Source organism: Gorilla gorilla, chromosome 4 (genome assembly GCF_029281585.2).
Source record: "Gorilla gorilla gorilla isolate KB3781 chromosome 4, NHGRI_mGorGor1-v2.1_pri, whole genome shotgun sequence".
Lineage (NCBI taxonomy): Eukaryota > Metazoa > Chordata > Mammalia > Primates > Hominidae > Gorilla > Gorilla gorilla.
The window spans coordinates 45,220,717-45,245,777 of record NC_073228.2 but is presented as its reverse complement, the minus strand read 5'-3'; the positions used below and the strand labels follow the sequence as shown (position 1 = coordinate 45,245,777).

Here is a 25,061-nt window from a genome sequence, read left to right as displayed (position 1 = left end):
TTAAAAGAAATTATTATTTTTAACACGATTTTTCAATAAGGGAAACTCTGAAGAGTAACTTTTACTTTTTATAATTTCTCTTTTACATAATTTTTTAAACTTATTTAATATGTTTTGGTTTAGCTGCTTTGTTTGATCTTTTAGAAGGAATAGTTTTCTCAATGGGGTAGAGGAGGGGCTGGGGATATTTTAATAAGAGTTGTGTTTATCAGTTTCTGTTTAAGTTCCCGGCCATTGGCAGAACTACTTCTTGAATGAATTTGAAATAGGGTTGTTAATGCTGGAATTTTTTGCTAACTTATTTGATAAGGTAGTAAGTTCCTGGAGGGCTTTTGTTATGCCCCCAGTGGGAGCAGTGTTGTTTGGGATAAAGGTGTAACACTGAGTTTTGATTATAATGAAAATACCACCTTTCTTTGCTAATATTATATTTGAAGCTATCTTATTCTTCTAGGCTATTTGATTAGTGGCTTTTGTTTAGCTATTTTTTTAATAGCATTTTTGGTATAGTTAACAAGTCGTTGCTGGTTGTAATAAATGTAGTTTAACCTATACTTTTATTAATTATTACCCACTAAAACACTGACTTGCAACTATTCGATTTTTGGCTTTAAATGTATTTGGTATTTCATGAGGAATTTTAGTTGCATTTAAATAGACATGGGAATTAAAAGATCCATAAGGGTCTGCTGCTTCTTTTGTGGCTTCTTTTATCTGTTTATTTATTCATTTTTTGATTGATGAAATGTTAGGGTAAAAGGGATAGCCAATTGAATTAGAGCATAAGTATTGTTCTAATTATTTGGCAGAGTGTTCAGTAAAGGCCCTCCATAATACCATTATATATTTGCTTGGGGATGAATAAGGGCGGACTGATGGGTCAGCTCTTGGAAGTGCCTGACCTCACTGCATTTTGCTAAATCTTCAAGGAATGCTAAGTTCTCCCCTTGTCGTGAGAGACACGAGGCAAACTTCACCTTGGAAGATGGGAGGCTGTATGGCTCTTGGGAGCAGACCCGCAGGGTACTACTGCACTTAAGGAAATAGCAGAGAGAGTTTGGTACAGTTTACTATCCTAGGCTGTAGGACTTTGAAAAGGAGATACCATGTTGTCTATGTCTTGTTGATCAGAGGACTATTTGAGTGGAAAGTGGATAACCTGGACCTCTGGTTCACCGTGCGCACAAGTGTAACAGTTGTTTTTGTTTAAAGAGTGAACGGAGGAGAAGACGAGCGCCGCCGCCGCCGCCGCCGCCGCCTCCCGGGCTCCCGGGCTCCCGGGCTCCCGGGCTCCCGGGCTCTCGGGGTCCGGGGCCTTTGCACCTGTCTTTTCCAGCTGGGCACAAAGGCTTTTGCTGTCGCCGTGGCGACTGGAGGCCTTCACTTTTAATCCCCCTCATTTTCCAGTTCATTCTCTGCTTATTTTCTGGTCAGTCCGTGACCGTGTAGGCGGCCTCGGACCGGCGATCGATTTGCCGCCCTCAGGGCGCTGGGCGGCCGGCTGCCTCCGAAGCTGGGGCGGCCTCCGCGGTCTCCATGGTAACGGCCTCTCCGGCGTCTCCGCCTAGAGGGGAAGATGCGGACTGCCTGGCCCGCCGCCTCGCCCCCGGCCTCACGGTGGGACCCCGGGCACTGAGGACGAAGGTCCCGGACGCCGGCCCGCGGGGCAACGGGCACTAGTGAAATCCCATTCTCTGGCTGGAGACACAGATGGCCTCAAATGAGAGAGATGCTATATCGTGGTACCAAAAGAAGATTGGAGCCTACGATCAGCAGATATGGGAAAAGTCAATCGAACAGACTCAGATTAAGAAGACCGGATTGAAGCTTGCTCTCTGGAGAGGCTGAGCCAGAGAAGTTCTGGATTCTGGAAGACCAGAAACAAATCAGTCTGGTGAGATGCTGCACTAATAATGGGGATTAAGTGAAAGTCTGGTCGTCAGATTTATAATCTGCAAACAGAAGACTGGAATTTCTTTTCGTCAAAACTGAGTAACCAAAGAGAACCTAAGGATACTGAAAAGTGAAATGACTGGCCACGCCTCTATAGTGAGGTCCACTATTCAAAATGCTTCACGCATTGCACACTGAGCTTGCATTCAGTGTGTTAGTGAGTGTTAATTATAAATGGATAATTAAAGATCATCAAATATTTAAGACCTAAAGAAGAAAAGAGAAAAGAAGCAATGCAGGAATCATAAAAACAGTGTTTTTAAAGATATAATTACTACCTTTAAAGAACTGGGTACTATAAAAAGACTGAGATATCTTCAGGACATCTATTGTATAACACTGGTGACTATAGTTAGTATGTTGTATTCTTGAAAAATGCTAAGAGAGTGGATATTAAGTGTTCTCACCACACAAATAATAACCATGTGAGGTAATGTATATATTAATTTAGTCATTCTACAGTGTATATCCACTTCAGAATATGTTGTACACACTGAATACATAGAATATTATCTGTCAATTTAAAAATTAAGAATGCTTAAAAAATAGACTATAGATTAGAAAGTAAGAAGACTAGAAAATAAAAATAATCAGAATAAATTCAGGGGTGGCTGGGTACAGTGGCTCACGCCTGTAATCTCAGCACTTTGGGAGGCCGAGGCTGATCGCTTAAGCCCAGGAGTTCAAGATTAGCTTGGGCAACATGGTGATACCCTGTCTTTACAAAAAATACAAAAAAATTAGCTGGGCTTGGCGTTGCATGCCTGTGGTCCCAGCTACTTAGGAGGCAGAGGTGGGAGATCATCTGAGCCTGGGAAGTCGAAGCTGCAGTGAGCCGTGATTGCACCACTGCACTCCAGCCTGGGTGACAGAGTGGGACCCTGTCTCAAAAATAAACACATAAATAAATAAAAATTAAAATAAATTCAGTGGAAAAGGTAGAAGATAAATTTGAGACCATTTCCCAGAAAAGTAGTATAAAAATGAACAACAAGAAAGAAAATAGCAAAGTGAGTGCAGTTCATGCAGGAAATGTAATATCCAACTAATAGATGTTCCAGAAAAAGGAAATACATGGAGAAGAAGAAATTAATAAATAATTCAAAAAAAATTGCCCCAGAAATGCAGTACTGTGTATGTATTTCCAGATTAAAAGGATCTTTTCGTTGGGCGTGGTGGCTCACGCCTGTAATCCTAGCACTTTGGGAGGCTGAGGCAAGAGGATCCCTTGAACTCAGGAGTTTGAGACCAGCCTGGGCAACAAAGTGAGATCCTATCTGTACAATAAAATTTAAAAATCAGCTGGGTGTAGTGGTGTGTGCCTGTACTCGCAGCTACTCAGATGGCTGAGGTGAAAGGGTCCTTTGGGCCTGGGAGCTCAAAGGTGCAGAGAGCCGTGAATACAACACTGCACTCTAGCCTGGGCGACAAGCGAGATTCTGTCTCAAAAGAAAAAGGAAAATAAAAGGATCTTTTGAGTCATCAGCACTGAGAAACATTATCATGAAATTTCAGAACATTTAGAATTAGAGCTTGGGTTAAGCATGGAGTAGAGTGAAGGATCAAAACAGATCATGTAGACAAAAATTGGGAGTCAGAGATACTGCCCCTCAGCAGCAACTTCTAGCTCATTTGGAAGCTAAAAGATAATGGAATGTTCAGTGGAAGGTGAGGGACAATGGCACATGAGAGAAAGTGATTTTCAACCTGAAGTTTTATGCCCAGCCTAATTATTAATCAAGTGCAAAGGCACCACTGATATATTTTGAACTTAGAGTCTCAAAATTCATATCCCATACTCCCTCTCTCAGAAAGCTGTGGGAGGACATGTACTGTATTATAATCCATGAATAAGCCAGAAAGGAATTCATAGTGTCAGAAAACAGGACAGCCAACACAGCGAAGTAAAAGGAATTCCAGGATAATTGCAAATGTCTCAGGATAATAGCTTATATCTGACCTAGAAAACAACCAGTCCAGAATGGAGTATGAGGACAGAAAATTGGTATAGACCTCTTGAAGGGGGAAAACTAAACTGTTATATGTTGTGTTTGAGCATATTGGAAGCAGATATGTAACAGAGGGAGTTTAAAGATGAATTGGTAATAGAAGATTAAGTGCATTAAAAAATGAGGCAATTGCAGTTCTAGGACAAGCAAAAAATTTGTGGGAGGAAAATATAATAGTTCACTACTTGGCTTAGCTGTGAACAATATTTATGTAATTATAACCCTCTAAACATTGATGTAACAAAAATTTGTGATAAAACTCTATTGGAAAAAACTATAGTTCAGGAGGGCATGCGTGTTTGGTGATGCTGTAATCATTAATAGTGTGTAGTATGTCTTGCATTGTTTTAAGCAACACACACAATTGATCCTCATGATAATCTTATGAGGTATGTGCTATTATCTTCCCTTTTTTATAGGTGAAGGAATTGAGGCATAGAAAGGCTAAATAAGAGTTATTTCCTCATCTTCAACAGTAGGAAATGAATGGATAACATCTGAAATTGATGAAAGCACTGTAAACATTTTTTTTTTTAGAAGTAAAGAGAAGAAATAGCTAGGATGTATGAATCAAGGGTAAGGAAGGGTGAGACTGGAATGTTATTTTTTATTAACCTTGTAATATGAGTATTATTTTAGTACAAATAAAGATGTAATTTTACAACATTTTTCCTCCAAAACCAAATAATACATTAAATGATGTTACCTGAGTAAAAGGATATACATATATTTCCATATGCGATAGGTAGATTTAGAGGTATGTGAGTATTTATGTATATTGGCTATACCAATATGCTTTATTTATACCGGTGCCAAAACCAACAAATCTCCGTAGCATTTAGGCAAGAAATTTAGAGTCAGATGGACTGAACTGTATATTATAGTAATTTTCCTAATTATTCACTACCTGTAATTATTCTTACCTGTAAGAAGATTATATGGCTGCACTTACTGTCATGTGAGTTGCAGTGCCTTCCTATAAGAGAAGAATTCTTTCTGGCCCCACAGACTTCCACCTTGGTCATGGGATTTGCTTGGCCAGTGGAATGTGAGCTGAATGTGACCTTCCTCCCATGACCCAATACTTTTCGTTTTCTTACCTTTCCTATTCAGTGAATTGCTAAAGTACTAAAGTCAGGGTTTAGAGTTCTTCACCTTCACACTAATCTCACATTTTCAGTTACCAATACTTCTGGATGATACCTGCTAAATATCTTTTGAGTATGAGTACTCTTCCCAGTTTACGCTTCTAATTACCTGGTCTAACCTATTGTCTACTCATCTGGTTGGCAAACTATTGCTTATGTGCAAATCTAGCTGAAACACAGCCAGGTTTAGTGCTTTACATATTTATATTCAATGTCTGTGTCTGCTTTAGTGCTACAGTGGCTGAGTGGTTGTGACAGAGATTGTATAGTCCAGCAGTCCCCAACCTTTTTGGCACCAGAGACCAGTTTCATGGAAGACAGTTTTTCCATGGACTGGTGTGGGGGGATGGTTTTACAATGATTCAAGCACATTATAATTATTGTACACTTTATTTCTATTATTATTACCTTATAATATATAATGAAATAATTATACAGCTCACCATAATGTAGAATCAGTGGGAGCCCTTAGCTTGTTTTTCTGCAACTAGACAGTCCCATCTGGGGGTGATGGGAGACAGTGACAGATCATCAGGCATTGGATTCTCATAAGGAGCACGCAACCTAGATCCCTCGAATGTGCAGTTCACAGTGGGGTTTGCACTCCTGTGAGAATCTAATGCCGCCACTAATCTGACAGGAGGTAGGGCTCAGGTGGTAATTTGAGCAGTGAGGAGTGGCTGTAAATACAGATAAAGCTTCCCTTGTTCTCTCACCTGCCCCTCACCTCCTGCTGTGCAACCTGGTTCCTAACAGGCCACGGACCACTATTCCATGCCCTGGGGGTTAGAGACCCCTAATATAGTCCATAAAGCCTAAAATGCCATCTGGCCCTTTATAGAAAAATTTTGTCTACTCCTGATTAGATTACTGGAGTAGGTTTTTTAACTTTCTAACTGCTTTCTCTTGCTTCCTATCTCTCTTTACCCTGCATCTGTTCTTTATAACAGAGCCAGGTTGTTGTTTTTTGGTTTCTGTTTTAACACAAATTTGATTGTTTTTCTCATATTTAAAACTGTTTCCTGACTTCCTAGTACCCTTACAATAAAATCATACTCCTAGCATGGTTATAGTTTTCACATTATGGCTTCTTCTCATCTCACAAGTTTACCTCTCTCACCAATGTCTTGACCTCTTTTCACTTCCACTCTGTGCTTTAGGCCTTCTCAAACTTACTTTAGTTTTTACCATGCTATCTCTTATTCCTGGGTCCTCTCATGCTTTTCTTTCTTTCTTGCCCTGCCCTGCCCTGCCTTGCCCTGTCCTGCCCTGCCCTCCCTTCCCCTCCCCTCCCCAACTCCCCTCCTCTTCCCTTCCATTCCCTTCTTTCAAGACAGGGTCTTGCTCTGTCAGCCAGGCTGGAGTGCAGTGGCATGATCTTGTCTCCCTGCAGCTTCCACCTCCCTAATTCAAGGAATTCTCCTGCCTCGACCTCCTGAGTAGCTGGGACTACAGGCTCATAGCAGCTACTCCCGGCTAATTTTTGGCATTTTAGTATAAGAGATGGGGTTTTACCATATTGCCCAGGGTGGTCGCCCTGAGGTCAGGGAATCTGCCTGCCTCAGCCTCCCAAAGTGCTGGGATTGCAGGCATGATCATATGTGTTTCTTGATTCCTCATTTTGCTATATCCCATGTGTAACTTCACAAGTTCTTATACATTCTTCAGGTATCAGGTTAGATACTATTTTTCTTTGTGGAAATCTTTCTTGAACTTCTTAAATGTGAATAAGGTGTCCTTTATGGATGTTCCTGTAGTGCTATACTTGCCTTGTAATTGTTGTTTTGTTGTTCATCATATGCCCCAAATCAGGGGTAACTTCCCTCTCTGCACCAGACTGTATAAATAGTTCAATTCTTTTGATTGTAATAAAACAGAAAATTTCAGCACACTAGGAAAAAAAAAAAAGAGTGAATGGAATATTTCATTTATTTTAGCCAGGCATTTATATTTTGATATCTTGTCTTGTTGTTTGCCTTAGGTTTTTTACTTTTACTATAGAGACTTTGGTTTTGTTATTTGGTAAGAGAGGAGTGATAACTAAACAGGCATTAAAAGTAATAATTTGAGGTGAGTTAGATTTAGTTACATTAATAAGATGGGAAGTAGTTAAAGGAGAGAAAAGATAGATAAAGTTTTTTTAGTTTTAATTTGGTAGGGCTTGACCCTGGAGCAATGGCCTATGACTTTTATGGTGATGACGTTTTCTCGACTTGGGTACGATGTGTTAATTTATTTTTTTGCTGTGCGAATGGCAGTCTTGGTGGTCAGCAGCTTAAGGTAGGTTTCTTCCTAGGCTGGCTTGCATTTTTCTTTTTTTTACATCTTTCGATAAGGACGTGGTTTTCAAGCTGGTGCTGGTGTACTGGAAATGTTAGGGGTGGTACCTGTGCTAAAAGGCTTTTAGTTTTGACGGAAGGGAAAGTGGAAGATAAGTATATAAGTTTTGAGAAACTGATTTTTTGTTTTAAATGTGGGGACATTAGCAGTAGAATGTAAGTAAGGCAAACTATAGGTATTTTTTGGTCTATAAGTCCTTAGTGCCTTCTTAAGATTTTTTTTTTTTTAATTTTTTCTTATGTTGTTTTTGAGGGAAACTTTGGGGTTTTTTCTTAGAACTTTGTACATTCTGGGGCTTGAGGCCCCATGGTGACACCTCCAACTCCATCCCCGCTGAGCGCTGCCTAGGGGACGCGGCGGCCTGGCTCCCCTTAAGGTCTTGGCCTCCCTGTGGCCTTTATTGCTCCCTTGCGTTGTGGCCTTAGGGATGAGTGGCCCTATGACTTACCTGGCAGCCCTCGGACCTTGCTCCTGCCCAAGCCCCTGCCGTTGGGCCCCGGTGTTGGGTTCGGTTATGCTGTCTAACGGCCGCCTGGCCCCCTCCCCTGTACAGGAAGTGTCTGTTGGCGGCTAGGTCCTCCACCAGATGGCTCATGCTGTGGCCACTCTAGGAGCAGCTGGAGGTGGAAACTCGTTGGTATTAACCCTGTGCTTGAGGGCCCTTAATGGGTTTTTTGATGTAATTGGAACAAGATTTATTTATTTTTTATACGGGGCTTAGATAACATTTCTCTTTGGTTTAGCAATATTTATTTTCATTTTGAAAATTTTTAGCACCCATTTTTATTAGTTTTTAGATTAAAGAAAGTCAAACACCATTTTATATTTGATAATGTTTCCTGTATGATTTTATAAGTTAAATTTTACCTTTATATTAGTGTACTATTAATGTTAAACTACATTTTAGTAAAACCTTGTAGATATTATTTATTTAATTTTAACGTTTGACTATAAGGTAAGATTTTTATAGATTCTTTTTAACCCTTTATAATTTTTGTTAAAGAGCAGGTTAGTGCTTTAAGAAAAACCTATTGTGCTTTTATTTTTATGTTCAGTTCATAGAAAAACTGGATGATACCCCTTTAACTTTAGCCGATATGTTTATACACAGAATTTTTTTTATAATTAACATTTTAAAACTTGCTTAAACTTTTAAAACAAATTTTTTGACCTTTTAATGTAGGTAAGAATTCAAATTTTTATGCCTCTTTAAAATCCTTTTATTAAAAGTGTATTTTATTTTCCTTATACCCCTTGCACATAAACTTAATAGTTTTACATTTAGGAGGCCAAATTAGTTTTAAATTATATAATATTTTTTGCATAAATTCTTTTTATAGCATTTTTTATGACTTTTACAGATAATTTTTGACATGCCTTAACATTTTGCCTTCCTTTTATACTATTTATTTTTTTAGTATTATCCTTTTTTTAAAATTTCTGTTTTTTCCAATCTTCCTTATTTTTTCCATTTCTCTTTCTATTTGCGTTCTTTTTTTTTTTTTCTTTCTGTCATTTCCTGGTTTCTTCCTCATTCCCGAGTTCTCCTGCTCCTGCGGCTGGCAGGCCGGGCAACGGCATGGGTACTGCCCCTGCGCACGCACTGCCGTCCATCTCTTGTTTTTTTCTGATTTTCCTTTTTAGTTTTTCCCTTCTCTCCTCACACTTACTTTTTTGGGCTGGGTGGGATTTGCGCAGCCGTAGTCCAGCCCCAGGAAGTTGGTGCCCTGTTGAGCTCACCGCTTTCTTCTGGATAACTCCGATCTCAGCCTTATTCCAAGTCTTAACAGTGTCTTCTCGTCCTTAGTCTCCTAGCCACTGTATACCTTCTTTTCTGTCTCCTGCCGTCCTGAGGACACCCCATCCCTAAGTCTTTGCTAAACTGTCCCGAACTCTTGCTGCCTCCTTTCCTACCACCCTCACCCAATCTTGTTAAAAAATGACATCTCCGTGTCCTTTGACCCCCGCTGACACCACCGCATGTCTTTACCCCAACTCTGCGTCCATTGCTTCCCTCGACCCAACTCCCATTCAACCTGAGAACTTAGTGCAGAGTCTCCTTCCACCATCTGCCCCTCAACAGCCAAATGTAGGTGCTCACTCAGACCCACAGTTAGAGACTGAGCAGCATGATTGGCGGGTGCAGGGGCTCAGGTGGTAAATAAGGGTGGAGGAGCAGTGGGCTCTCCCCAACTCTTGGGTCAGCCGGGGTTTTTCCTGGCATCTGGTCTCCTGCACCTGTCCTCAGGGATTGTGTTTCTGGCATTCATATTAAATGACTTGTGCTGGCTGCTGGAATGGTAGGTATCATTCAAATATCTGGAAGGTGAGAGATGGCCACTCACTCAGCTCACTTAGCACAGAATGATGGAAGCTGTCACTTCCTTCTGGTTGGTGTTCTTGCCCTGGAGAGCCTCTGGGAAGTTCTGTGTGGTGTTGGCTGTGGTCACAGAATATTGTTCATGTTTCTTTTCCTGGCATTTGTAAGGGCCTCTCCCTGCCAGAGCTGATGGCAGATCAATCCTGATGCCAAATTCAGGGGATGTGATGGGTGCCAGAGGCAATGTTACCTGTTGTGAAGAGTATAGGTGAGTAGGTCCTGGGGAGGCTGAGGCCTAGGTGGGTACAGAGGCTCTTGAATCGCTTTCTTTTCTTATAAGTGCTGGATCATTGACTTTTGGCCATCTGGGTTCCATGAACACAGGGAACCATGTTATCTCAGAGTAGCTGAGGCAGAAGGACATTCCAGAGGCACCCAAGTCCCATGCTAGCATTTAGTTTCCTGGGAGCTTTTTGGTACACATTTTCTCTGAATCCTGAGGACCTGGCATCAGATGGGTGGGCCATTTGACCACAGTTTTAAAGGGCCCCAAAGAACCTTGTCTCTGCTTGCCATTTATAGTCTTATTCCGTTGAAAAAATGAATGCTGTTTACCTTCAATGTCCTCCCATTAGTATATTTAAGTTGGTTTTAGCCTTATTGGCAGCTTGACTTAATGGAAGGAGCTCCACAGTCATCTTAACACTTCAGAGTTATATACCCCAACTTCCCACAGTGTGTGAAATGGAGATACCTGCCCTGTGCCTCATTTTTATTTTATTAATCAATTCATTCAACAGCTTATTTTTTGAGCACCAGTGTGTGCCAAACACTGGTGAATGGGTCAGGCAATGGTCCTGTTTTCATTCAGAGTTTGGTCCTTGTTAGAATCCTCTGGGATATGGGACAAGAATATAGAGAAGATTCTGCCCTCATCCACTAGCCCTGAGTCTGGGAATCACAAGCTAGAAGTTTCTCACCCTTCATCTGGTATTTAATTGCTTCAAAGCTCCAACCCCCACCACCCCACCAATCACAGAAATCCAACTTTCCTCAGGTGGACAGAGGTGCGGTTTCCTCAGTCAGCACTCACATGCCTGAAAGATCAGCTGCCTTTCTGAATCAGAGGGTAACTTTGTCATTCTTTTCCAATTGAAAAAACATGACTCATCAATTGGTACAGCAGTTGGATGGCTTAAAGCCAGGCTGTGGCTCTGAACAGCCAGTTACACAATTCAGGCAGTGGAGAGAAGGCCGTGGGGAGTGGCTGAGGAGTCCCTCAAGAGAAGAGGTTGCTGTTCACTGACGGTAGAGTGTTTTGAGAGTGGTGAAACCAGGTTATCCCTTTCTTCTTTTAACGTAAGTCTCATCCAAGTCATTCTCTTTTTTTGCTTCCTTGATCTCTGGAGGAAGTGAAATTGGACATATAGAGAAGGCCAGGCAGTATAATGCAGGAAACCAACCGGAACTGTTCCTTCCTAACTATGTTGGAACATTTAAGAAAGTATAGCTCTGAGACTTCAGGAGCATTGGTAGGACCTGGGCTCAGCTGGTTGGGGCTATAAACCTGATTGGCAGAACTGTTTCTTGTTGGTTTCAGACCTTCTGTGATGAAATGGAGCTTCCGAGTACCTCTGAGGAGGAAGTAATAGTTTGCTTGAAATTCTTTGAGCCAAAGACCTGAGGCCATTTGGTCCAGGGAAAGATGCGGGCGGGAGTTGGGATGAAGAAACCATATGTTTCTTTGACATATTTTGGAATGGCCCTGCAAAGCCATCTCTTGTGGGGAAAATTCATATCCTGCAGATTCCATTCCCTTTCTAGGCCTTTTCCTGATCTAGGAGAGATTTAACTAAGAGTCTGACACTTTTTAGGGTCTGATAAGAGACCATCTGTCATCTCCCATGTGATGATAGACCAGTCAGGTTGGAGTTGGTATCTTAATTGCTGAGAGTCTGTTCTGTCAGTCTTAGGATTCTGTTTTAATGTTAATGCTGGTCAGTTGTGTCTAAGCTCCAAAAGGGAGAGGCTAGGACGAGGCATGGCCCACGCCCCACTTCCTGTCATGGCCTGAACTCAGTTTTTAGGTTTTTTCAAAATCCCTTTGGCCAAGAGGGGGTTCATTCAGGCAGTTGGGGAGCTTAGAATTTTATTTTTGGTTTACAGCACTCACTCGGGAATTGGGTTTTTCTAGGGCTGGGGTTGGCTTCCTTCTGGGGGCTGGTGGTGGAGTCAGGCCGCTTATCAGCCCTGGGACCTCAGGAACTTCCTTGACCTGGGTCAGCTGCCATGTCCTTATCTGTCAGGTGGAGACAATAAAACAGCACTCCTAGGGTCCTTAGGAGGAACATAAATTAGGCAATATATGTAAAGAGAACTGAGCCCATTTAACTTTTCTTGGTTTTGTTAATTTTTTTTTTTTTTTTTGAGACGGAGTCTCTCTGTCCCCCAGGCTGGAGTGTAGTGGCGTGATCTTGGCTCACTGCAACCTCCACCTCCCAGTTTCAAGCGATTCTCCTGCCTCAGCCTCCTGAGTAGCTGGGACTACAGGGTGCGCCACCACGTCGGCTAATTTTTGTATTTTTAGTAGAGACGGGGTTTCACCATGTTGGTCAGGCTGGTCTTGAACTCCTGATCTCGTGATCTGCCCACCTCAGCCTCCCAAAGTGCTCACAGGCGTGAGCCACCGCGCCCGGCCGGTTTTGTTAACTTCTTTATGCGGTGATTGTTTGAGAGCTGAGAGACAGCCATCACCTTTCCCAGCGTTCCCCTGATGCTCAGCCAGGCATTTGGGAGAGATTTGTTTACGTGTGAATGTGCCTCCCTAGCCCAGGTCTGTCCAAGTTGCTGGGGTGGGGCCAAGCCAGCCAGCAGTCCCCTCAGGCACAGGCCAAAGTCCCCACCCCACCCCACCACAGCCCACCCATTCCCAGGAGGAAGCTGGCAGCCCTGAGGGATTTAACCACTCACTGACTTCAACTCTTCCTGCATATCTATTTAGGCGATGACATTCTTGGTCTGTACACTTAGGTGGCCACATCCACTGGGATGACAGATACCAGGTACAACATATCAGGTACAGGTACATATCAGGCCCCGTGACAGGCATTTTACACATTCTCCATCTGAGAGGTCTGAGCATGCCTACCTGGTTAGTGGCAAACTGCGATGAGACCTCATGGTCATTCCGGTTAGACACGTCCCTGTCTGTGCTGCTCAAGCCAGACCCTCGAAGCCTAAAGGAGAAGCAGAAGTGTTTCCCTTTCAAAGTCATTCCAGTCGTACTTTTTAACTACTGAGGTGACAGATGTCGGACTGGGACAGGAATGAGGGGTGGGGGGAGGGTGCTGCAGGACTCAGCCCCTGAATGTGACTTGTGAACCCCTGCTTCCTGGTCCCAGTGGGTTCCTGCCACCTTCAGCTGCAGCCTCCACCTCGAACCCACAGCTCTGTATTTGAATCAGCCTGTCATTCCCTGCTTACAGGTTTAGATCCTACAGGGCCCTGGCTTTCTGGGCAGCATTTGATGTGAAGCGCCCTTACCACCTACTCCTTGGGGTGGACCCACCCCTGCCACCCAGGACTCCTTGCCTCCCAAGGACTGAGCCCCCTAGGCTTTCCTTCCTTGCTTCCTTCTTTCAAATCCACTCTCAATTTTTACTTTCGTGTTCCTCAAAGGCCTTTCGGTTGTGGTTTAAGGGGGGCTGACCTCCTACTGCTTGCTGGGAATGGACTCTGGCTGGGGGGAAGTTGCCTGCCCATTCATCTGGCTGCCATCTATCTCTTCAGATGTCATGTGATTCTCTGAGGGAGCAGCTGCGTGAGTGGAGATGCTCTCAGTGGTGGAAAATGGACTGGACCCCCGGGCTGCCATCCCGGTAGGTGGGTGAGGGAGGAGCAAGTAATAAAATAAATAAAACATATTCTACCATAAGGAGCTTATGTTCATCTGGCCTTGGACAGACAAGTAGACAAAGTATTATGACAGTGCTATAACAGAAGTTGAGAGAAGGTGATGTCAGAGCAGAAAAGAGCCTAACTGAAGAGACTGATGAAAGTGAGGCTTTACAGAGGAGGTCTACATAATTACTTAACATTCCCCGAAATATATTTAATATATTTTGAGCTATATTTATTCATTAACTATACACTTAATGACTTTGCCCTTTTCTGTATACAATGTTTCATATGCCACAATAACATTTATTTCGGATAAAGTTTACTCATGTTTAATAACCATGAAAAGAAAGGTTAGCATTAGCTGAGAAAACTTCATAATGTTCTACTCCACACCTGTCATGGCTACCCCAACATGGGCTTCCCTAACATTCCAGGTTTAAACTGGGTCAGTGTTGAATAGCTGTGGCATTAGCTTGGTGCCAATAAACTTAGGGCTGCTGTACTATGAAATAGCAACTGGTAGAAGCCGAAGAAAAAGATCAAGAGTCTCCTTTTCCTTCGCCATGTCCCGAGTCAGAGCCAGGATCATGCTTAGGCTGCACAGGCCTAGAAAACTCCAAGGGTGAAGCAAGCTTCTGCTTTACACAAGGACCAAAGGAACTGGAATGGGTCACAGTTACATGCAACCTTAATACCTCCTAAGTGACTCCTCTGTGGATGAACCCTCTCTTAACTGTATTTGCAATACAGCTAACAGGCAATTTCACATACTTCCTTACATCACTCTATCAGGTCAATCTTCCCTATGCACCTCAAAATAAACCAGTGACCCCACTGCAGACCAGTTCCACAAGAATTACTCTGGGCTTCCTGAACAAGATAGCTGTCTACAATGCTTTAAAAACCCTATTAAGATGAGAACCTCAACAGCTTTAAAACAATTTTGGAGAGAAAGGTGTTCTAAGCTTCTGCGGTTCCCATTCAGCTCCTTCCGTATTCAAAAGTTTCAATGCTCTTCCACCTCCCATCCTCAATAACATTTCCATCCTCAACTACAGCTGTGTAATCTCAGAAAGTAGTCAGGAGAAGGGATTTTTAAAAACAACCTAAGGGTCGGCCGGGCGCGGTGGCTCACGCCTGTAATCCCAGCACTTTGGGAGGCCGAGGCGGGCGGATCACGAGGTCAGGAGATCGAGACCATCCTGGCTAACACGGTGAAACCCCGTCTCTACTAAAAATACAAAAAATTAGCCGGGCGTGGTAGTGGGCGCCTGTAGTCCCAGCTACTCGGGAGGCTGAGGCAGGAGAATGGCGTGAACCCGGGAGGTGGAGCTTGCAGTGAGCCGAGATCGCGCCACTGCACTCCAGCCTGGGCGACAAAGCAAGACTCCGTCTCAAAAAAAAAAAAAAAAAAAAAAAAACAACCTAAGGGTCAAGCCAGTGCTTCTGGGAGGCCAAGGCAAGGAGGATCACTTGAGGCCAAGAGTTTGAGACCAGCCTGGGCAACATAATGAGACCACATCTTTACAAAAAAAACCTTTAAAAATTAGCCAGGCATAGTGGCACTCGCCTGTGGTCCCAGCTGCTTGTACTTGCAAGGCTAAGGTAGGAGGATAGCTTGAGCCCAGGAGTTTCAGGTTACAAGGAACTATGATCTGGCCATTGCACCTCAGCCTGGGCAACAGAGCAAGACCCTGCCTCTTACAACCTGCTTAGTCCCTATTCTTTCCCCTTATTTAGCAGGTGTGAAATTTCAATAAACAAAATTTTCAATAAATAAATATGTTTCAGTGAAATGATGAAAAGGACACAACAGCAAAGTATGTTAGAAAAAAAATGCTTTGGAATCAGATAAAAGGTCCTGAGTTTAAATTTAGTTCTGCCTTTTACAAGCCTCTGAAGATTTACTCTGAACATTAAACAAACATACATAAGTAAACCTTTAATTAGTATACACTTAAGGTACATACATTGTTTTCCTTTCTCCTTCTAAAGCATGGAAGAGTTTTTTTTTTAAATAAGCTGACAAAATATGAAAATTAAAAGAACACAACCGCATGCAGAAGTAGCACAGAGGACTTCCTAGAAATTGTATTCTTTCTCCAGGGAGCAACAAGAATCGTTATTCCCAAAAGGGACTCTATTCACTTCACAGCTTGGAAGGTAATACCTACCTCTGACAGAACAGAAACTGGTGTCTGGATCCTAGAATCACCTAGCAGTAGTCACAAATACCTTTTTTTTTTTTTTTTGGTAATACGCCACTTAAAGAAAATTAATGTTAACATGCAACAAAGTAAATCCTTAAAAAGAAAAAGAAAAGCCCCACCATCCCTGCAATCTCCCACCCAAAGACAAATTATAACTCAACAGCCTATCACCAAGATTCAGCCCATCATCTAGATTCATCTAAAAAAAAAAAAGGCCTGTACAACCCAGGAAGCACTGGCAAATCTTGGTGCAGCAGGGAAAACATGAACACCAACCCACTTAACCAAAACACATAGGAAAAAATTTCTTCCATTTCAGTAACTGAAAAACAAAACAAAACAAAAAAACAACAAGCACTTAAAGTGATTACTAACTTGAGAAATAGCTCTGCACCCTGATACTCAAATCTCAGCTCTGCACTCACTTGGATGTATAACCGTGAACAAACTACTTGACTGCTCTGATCTTCCATTGTTTATCTTGAAAATCGTGAATGAGAGTAAAATGCTTAGCACAGTGCCTGGCATATCACAAGTGCTCAAAAACTTCTATTAATTATAGTGTTACATAAAGACTAAATGCATGTGACTATATCATTGGGGGGAAATTCCATGGCTTGTTAGAGCGAGTTGAATATTCTCTTCCAAATTTATGTTCACTCAGAACCTGTGAATATGACCTTGTTTGGAAACAGGGTCTTTGCAATTGTAATAAAGTTATGATGAGCCTTTTAGTGTGGGCCCTAAATTCAATATGACTGATGTCCTTCTAACATGGAAATCTGGACACAGATGCAAAGAGAAAGATGGTCATATGAAGATGGAGGCAGCAACTGGAGTGATGTAGCTACAAGCCAAGGAACACCAAGGACTGGCACAACACCAGAAGCTGGAAAAAGACAAGGAAGGATTCTTCCCTAGAGCCTCCAGAGAGAGCATGGCCCTGTTAACACCATTATTTCAGACTTCTGGCCTCCAGAATGGTGGGAGAACACATTTCTGATTTTTTAAGCCATCTTCTTTAAGTAAAAGATTATCTATGATGTTGTATTTTACAGACCAAGAAACTGAAGCTCAGAAATTCAGTTGAGTGACTTTTCTTGTCAAGGTTCATGTTAAATAGCTGTGACATGTAAGCATCTGGTAGTAAAGCCATGACTAGAAGCAAAACTTTACCAAGTCCAAGTATGGTGCTTAATACAATTCGCTTTGAATGATGAAACTCTTGGACAATCAGCATACATTCATGTGCCAAATAACATTATGGTCAATGACAGACCACATATACAATGATGGTCTTATAAGATTGTAATACAGCTGAAGAATTCCTATCTTAGCACAAAGCACTACTCATGTGTTTGTGGTGATGCTGGTGTAAAGAAACCTACAGTGCTCCTATTCATATAGAAGTATACCACATACAATTATGTCCAGTAAGAATATAATAGTTGATAATAAGAACTATGTTACTTTTTTTTTTTTTTTTTTTTTTTTTGAGACGGAGTCTCACTCTGTCGCCCAGGCTGGAGTGCAGTGGCGCAATCTCGGCTCACTGCAAGCTCCACCTCCTGGGTTCACACCATTCTCCTGCCTCAGCCTCCCGAGTAGCTGGGACTACAGGTGCCTGCCACCACACCCAGCTAATATTTATATTTTTAGTAGAGACGGGGTTTCACAGTGTTAGCCAGGATGGTCTCGATCTCCTGACCTCATGATCCGCCCGCCTCGGCCTCCCAAAATGCTGGGATTACAGGCGTGAGCCATTGTGCCTGGCCAAGAACTGTTAACTGTTAAAAAAAAAAAAACTTATTTTTTATGATAAGAAGAAGTGTTATGTATTTACTGTACTGTACTTTTAATCGTTATTTTAGAGTGTACTTCTACTCAATTAAAAAAGTTAACTGTCGGGCCGGGCGTGGTGGCTCACGCCTGTAATCGCAGCACTTTCGGAGGCCTAGGCGGGTGGATCATGAGGTCAGGAGATTGAGACCATCCTGGCTAACATGGTGAAACCCTCTCTCTACTAAAAAAATACAAAAACAATTAGCTGGGTGTGGTGGTGGGCACCTGTAGTCCCAGCTACTCAGGAGGCTGAGGCAGGAGAATGGCGTGAACCCGGGAGGCGGAGCTTGTAGCGAGCCAAGATCATGCCACTGCACTCCAGCCTGGGCAACACAGCGAGACTCCATCTCAAACAAAACAAAACAAAAAAAAACCCAGTGAACTGTGAAACAGCCTCCAACAGGTCCTTCTGTTGGCACTATCACAGGCGATGAAAGCGCCGTGTGTGTTGTTGCCCCTGAAGACCTAACAGTGGAACAAGATGTGAAGGTGGAGGACAGTAATTCCGACAAATCTGACCCTGTGTGGGCCTACGTTCATGTGTGTGTTTGTGTCTTAGTTTTTAGCAAAACAGTTTAGGTAGAAAAAAGCTTGTAGGATAAGGTGTGAAGAAAATATTTTTGTACAATTACAATGTGGTTGTGTTTTAGGCTAAGTGTTATTACAAAAGAGTCAAAAAGTTTAAAAATTTTAAAAGTTTATAAAGCAAAAAGTTACAGTAAGCTAAGGCTAATTTATTATTGAAAAAATCTTTAAAATAAATGTAGTGTAGCCTCGGTGTTCAGTGTTTATGAAGTTTATACTAGTGTACAGTCATGTCCTAGGCCTTTCACATTCAGCCACCCTTCACCCGCTGACTCACCCCGAGCAACTTCCAGTCCTGCAAGCTCCATTCATGGTAAGTGCCCTATACAGGTGTACCATTTTTATCTTTTCTACTATATTTTTACTGTATTTTTTTCTATGTTTAGATATGTTTAAATACATAAATCTTTACCACTAGTTGCCTATACCATTCAGTATAGTAGCATGATGTACTTGTTTATAGCCTAGGAGCAATAGGCTATACCATGTTCTCTAAGTGTATAGTAGGCCATACCACCTCAGCTTATATGTATGTAAATATGTATGTATTTGAGACAGTCTCGCTCTGCCCTTGCCCAGGCTGGAGTACAGTGTCACGATCTTGGCTGACTGCAGCCTCCATCTCCCGGGTTCAAGTGATTCTCCTGTCTCAGCCTACCAAGTAGGTGGGGTTACAGGCGCTCGCCACCACACCTGGCTAATTTTTTTTGTATTTTTAGTAGAGATGGGGTTTCACCATGTTGGCCAGGCTAGTCTCGAACTCCTGGCCTCAGGTGATTCACCCACCTTGCCCTCCCATGCCTCGGCCTCCCAAAGTGCTGAGATTATAGGCGTGTGCCACCACGCCCAACCCTCAGCTTGTATTTAAGTACACTCTATGACATTCACACACCAATGAAATCACCTAACAACACATTTATCGGTTTCCCTTTCGTTAAGCAACGTGTGACAGTATACACAAAACTCCAGATTATTTTCCAGATATTTAGAAATACTTTTCAGATATTTTGAAAGTTTCTGAAAACTGCTCTGTCATTACTTCTGAGTGATGAGCTGAAGAATAAAGCATGAACCAAATGAGGTATCTTCTTATACACAGCTAGTGAGACTATAAACTGACACGGCCAAAATACTTCTCTAAAGTATGCATTAAGAACATAAAAGAGCATTCATACCTTTGACTAAGATAAAGATGTTTATCATGGCATACTTAATTTTAATAATAAACGTAACTTAAATAGTCAACGAGGAAAGCCAATAGCAGGCAGCCATTAAAAATGTTTTCCAAAAACCAACTGGGAAATATTCAGGGCACATATATAACATGACTGTGTTTAAACAAATTATTCATGTGCTAGGAAAATGTACCATAATGTGGGTAGCGAGATAATTTTGAGCTGTTGGTTTTGTTTTGTTTTGTTTTGTTTTGGGGGGGGCGGGGGGAGGGTGTGTCTTTTATACTTCTGTGTAATTTCAAAGTTTCCTGAGAATTGATACACAGTATTTCTTCAGTTCTAAGAGGTACTTTCCCCACATGTCAACAACTTTTAAAACAAGATGCATCTTACAATTGCTGTTATGCCCTAGTTTAATGGAAATAATTTCTTTGTTGTACTTAAAATAATGGTACATCTTACAATCAATAGCATCTTAAGTTCTATGAAGTGTGGCAGTTTTATAACAGGCAACTAAAATAACATAACATATACACATATATAAACTTACATATATATATTTATGAATGTATATAAAAAGATGAAGCAACACTTATGACTACTATTGTACTAATCTCAGTTGTTACTAAGAGACTCTAGTTCTCAAATATAGAAATTCCCACTTAACTACTGGCTATAAAAACCTAGAAACAGACACTGAAGAGGTGTCTCTGATAGAGAAAGACTGTGTTTTTCTCCTCAGTACAGGCATATCCAGTCACCTCCTAGTTATTCTTAGTCACCATTCCAGTTCAAGTTCTACAAATCTCACTTTAAAATTTCCTTTGTGAAGAGTTGAGAAAGCAAAATATTGACCAAATCTAGAATGTTTATTAGTTTTGTTCTAGCTAATTTTTAAATAAGTAAATCAGGATTTAGCTAATTTTTAAATAAGTAAATCAGGATTTAATTTTTACACTACCCTAAGGGAATAAATTAATAATAAAAACTGTGTCCTCAATTAAAGTAGCTCTATCAAATGTTTGGAAAATATATATATATATGTATCTCCAATCTGGAAAGAAGGTAGAAGTCTCCAGTGAAATTTTTGGAATAAAAGTTTAAATGATTAGACAGCCCACAGAACTTTCACTTCAAACCCTGATCATTCTGTTCATTTTATCAGTTGATCAACCGTTAACTTTTGGCCTACTAATTAATTAATGGATACTGTTCACAGGAAAGCCATTTTCTTAAGGCTCTGACTAGTACTAAGGTCAAAAAGGCATTTTGACCCTTATTTTTAGTAGCCACAGACTTTTTCTAGACATGGGTCTAGATAAAGATAGAGCTCAGCCACACCAAGCTAATATAAAAAATACTTTGCAAGAATGTAAGCTTCATGAAGGTAGGATTTTTGTTCACTATTGTGACCCTACTATGGAGAAGCTGCTGAGACATAGTAGGCACTTTTCCATAAATCTAACAAATATGACAGTTACATCAATGGCTTGCTTGCATTATACAGCATTTTTCTTGTTTCCTGTTAACTCAGATACCCACACTGTTTTGTTCTAAATACACGTTCAATTAACCATTATATTCTAATAGTGTTTTCCTTTTAATGAGACAAGGTCTTAGTTGCCCAGGCTGGAGTGTGGTGGCACAATCTTGGCTCACTGCAACCTCCACTTCATGGGCTCAAGTGATCCTCCCACTTCAGCCTCCTCAGTAGCTGGGACTACAGGCACGTGCCATCATGCTCGGCTAATTTTTGTATTTTTTGTAAACACAAGGTCTCACTATGTTGCCCAGGCTGGTCTCGAACTCCTGAGCTCAAATGATCCTCCTGCCTTGGCCTCCCAAAGTGCTGGGATTACCAGAGTGAGCCACCACGTGTGATCCCATCAGGTTCTTAAACAAATTAAACCACTATATCAGGTCATTAAACCACTTGTCTTGAAATAGTTAAAAAGGGGGTTATGGGGAGGGGATTACCAAAGAGGTGGGAGGGGATGGGAGAAAAGCAATAATGATAGTTTTCAGCTGTACTAAAAAACACCAGACACCTATCCCTTATTAGCACGTATCTGTTTGTAAATGTCTGTTTGCAGACGAATTTGATATTCCAAGTCAGAAACATGAGCCTGAAGCCAGTTCCAGCAGCTGACAATAGCTGCCCGGTCTGCAGCCCATCTCCATTCTGACCTGTGTCTCCTAAAAAGAAATAAATTGAGTGAAGTCCAAGAGTAGTAGTAATATCTATACCAGACTTGGGGGTGGAGGGTGGAATTTAACTTCTAAAGGCCCTTGCAGAGACTAACTCTAGTGTCAAGAAAAACCCAAGACAGACAGAGACAGATACCCCCCACTCCTCAGGATGCACATGGATATAAACTTTCAAATAGGTATTTCCCAAATTAAGTGGAACTGCCTTCTGCCATCCTGATCCTGCGGCACACAGTTTCTCTGAAATTGCATTAATTTCTCTAGAGATAAAAATATTGTCCATGCTAAAATAAAACATATATTAAGAATAATCTATACAGGAAATCCAACCGACAATAAGAACTATTAAAACTAATAAAGAATTTAGCAAAAGTGTTCAGTAAAGAATATTTGAAAACTAATAAAAAAGTAGAAAATATTCATTTTTTAAGTATAATTCATAACAACGACAAAACTAATGATATATTTAAAATCTTTATAGAGAAAACAGTAATGCCTGAAAGCATGAAGCTCTATACAAATGGTAGGATACATTTTTTAAGGATGGTGATTCTCATGAACATCTATAAATTCAAAGAAATTCCAGTCAAATTGCCTACAGTATTTTTAATGAAAGCTGAGAAACAGATCCAAAAGTTCACATGGCATAAAGGACCAACAGCAAGAAATTTGGAAGAAGGCATGATGCAAGTACACATTACCAGATAGCCAGATTTGCTGCAAAACTGTAGAGAGCCTCAAAACGTAGAACTAGATACATAAAAGATACCGGGAAATTTTCTTTTAATCAGATCAGTGGGGAAAAAATGAAACTATTCAATAGTACTAAACTGGCCAGTTCTTTAGAAGGAAAAAGTAAAATTAGTTCCCTTCTTCATGATATAATTACAAAATTTTGGCACTTCAAATTGCTAAACATGAACAGCCAAACTTAAAAGAACATCTTTGGGACTTAGAGCAGGAAGTATTTCTTAGATAAGACACAAAAATATCACCTACTTTTCAACATGCAATAGAAAATCTAATAAAATTAAAAGGCAAACTGTACTTTGGTGGAAGATATCTAATACATATAACTGAAGATTAAACATCAGAATATGTAACAGAACTCTCAGAAATAGATTAAGAGAGGCCGGGCATAGTGGCTCACAACCTGTAATCCCAGCACTTTGGGAGGCGGAGGCAGGCAGATCACCTGAGGTTGGGAGTTCGAAACCAACATGAACAACATGGAGAAATCCCGTCTCTACTAAAAATGCAAAATTAGTCGGTTGTGGTGGAGCATGCCTGTAATCCCAGCTACACAGGAGGCTGAGGCAGGAGAATCACTTGAACCCAGGAAGTGGAGGTTGTGGTGAGCCAACATCACGCCATTGCACTCCAGCCTGGGCAAGAAGAGCAAAACTCTGTCTCAAAAAAAAAAAGAAACAGGTTAAAAGAAAAAACGGCAATCTTAATAGAAATAGAAAATTCACATAAAAGGCAAATAATTAATAAATATATAGAAATGTGTCATCTCATTAAAATTTAGTTAAAATGTAAATATTAGGTAAAACATTAAGATGCTGTTTCAAATCTGGATGGGAAAACACGTAGTCCGATAAAGCCAACAGGTGGTGAGAAATGGATAACTACAATTCATACATTGCTGGTAACAGTTAAAACTGGCAACACCATTTTTGAACAATAATTTGGAAGTACTTGGCTAGGCGTAAAATGTGCATACCCAATCATCATGATATTCTATTTCATTTTTCTTTTGTTTGTTTCTCCTTTTCTGAGAGGCAGGGTCTCACACTCTATCATTGAGGCTGGATTATGGTGGTGCAATCATAGCTCACTGTAACCTAGCGTTCCTTTGCTTAAGCTATCCTCCCACCTCAGTCTCCCAAGCAGCTAGGATCAGGAGCATACTACTATACCTGGCTAATTTTTTTTTTTTTTTTGAGACCGAGTTTCGCTCTTCTTGCCCAGGCTGGAGTGCAATGGCACAATCTCGGCTCTTTGCAACCTCCGTCTCCTGGGTTCAAGCAATTCTCCTGCCTCAGCCTCCTGAGTAGCTGGGATTACAGGCATGCACCACCACACGTGGCTAATTTTGTATTTTTAGTAGAGACGGGGTTTCTCCATGTTGGTCAGGCTGGTCTCAAACTCCTGACCTCAGGTGATCCGCCCACCTCAGCCTCCCAAAGTGCAGGCATGAGCCACTGCACCCGGCCCTGGCTAATTTTTAATAAAAAATTTTGTAGAGATGGGGTCTTGCTGTGGTGTCCAGGTTGCCCTCAAACTCCTGACCTTTGGCCTCCCAAAGACATGAGCCACTATGCCCAGCCATGAAATTCTGTTTCTGAGAACATAAACTATACATTCCTCTGAATGAGGAAACAGGTTCACTGGAGTAGAGTCTGTAACAGCTAAAAACTAATTATATTATAATTCTGTTGAAATTGGTAAATAAACTATATTCATTTAACAGATCTTTCTATAGTAATAAAAATAAAATTAACTATATGTATCAACATGACTCAATCTCAGAACATATTGTTGAATGAAACAATAAAAAAATACTAAACAAGATTAAGTACACACAAGTAGTAAAGGAATTTGACGAAATACTATCTAGCAATTTAATTACTGTATGTATCAACATGACCTAATCTCAAAAATGGGGAATGCAAAAGCTGAATGAAAACAAAAATAATAAACAGATAAACATTAATAAGCATTGTTACCAATACAGATAAGGGATGAATATATTTTAAAATGCACAGAGCTGATATACAACAAATTTACAATCAAGCTCCTCATTAGCTCTGGAAAGGGGATGGAGAAGTTGGATTTTAGCTCTACCTATAATGTAATGTTTGACTTCTCATGTAAAAACAAAAGATAGAAATGTGACAACATTAACATTCTTTAAATATTAAGACTGGGGTTACATGGTGTCTACTGTATTCTGTAATCAAAATACTTCATAATCCACCACAAAACTATTTTCCCAGAAAGCAGCAGCAGTCACACAGCCCTCAGCCCCACTTCCCATCAGGATACACACACTCACTACTAAAACTTGTGACTATAGGTGAACTTGAACACAGTCTCCCATAGGGGCAAAATACAAAATGTCAAAAATAAAAAAGAACAAATCTGACCACAACAGGGTAAGACGTAAATTAAAACTTAATCATACCATAATAATTAAGACCAAGGATAGCAATGGTATTTTAACTTTTGTATGGACCAAACATAAACCATTCAAATCAACCACTGTGATAAAGTATTATCAATTATGTCTCTTCTTTTAGAAAGAAGACATTTTACAGTTCCCTAATTTTGATGGAACCACTTCAAGATAAAAAGATACTTTTAAA

At 41.0% G+C, this 25,061-nt stretch overlaps 1 long non-coding RNA gene across 1 annotated transcript; it reads left to right on the top strand.

Annotated features, from left to right (window-relative positions):
• The first annotated feature begins 11,036 nt into the window (after window positions 1-11,036).
• LOC129533731 (uncharacterized) lies at window positions 11,037-17,055 on the top strand. The gene is made up of 3 exons (XR_008680088.2): window positions 11,037-11,129; window positions 13,560-13,648; window positions 16,673-17,055. It is a non-coding gene; the product is annotated as an uncharacterized lncRNA (long non-coding RNA).
• Window positions 17,056-25,061: the final 8,006 nt, after the last annotated feature.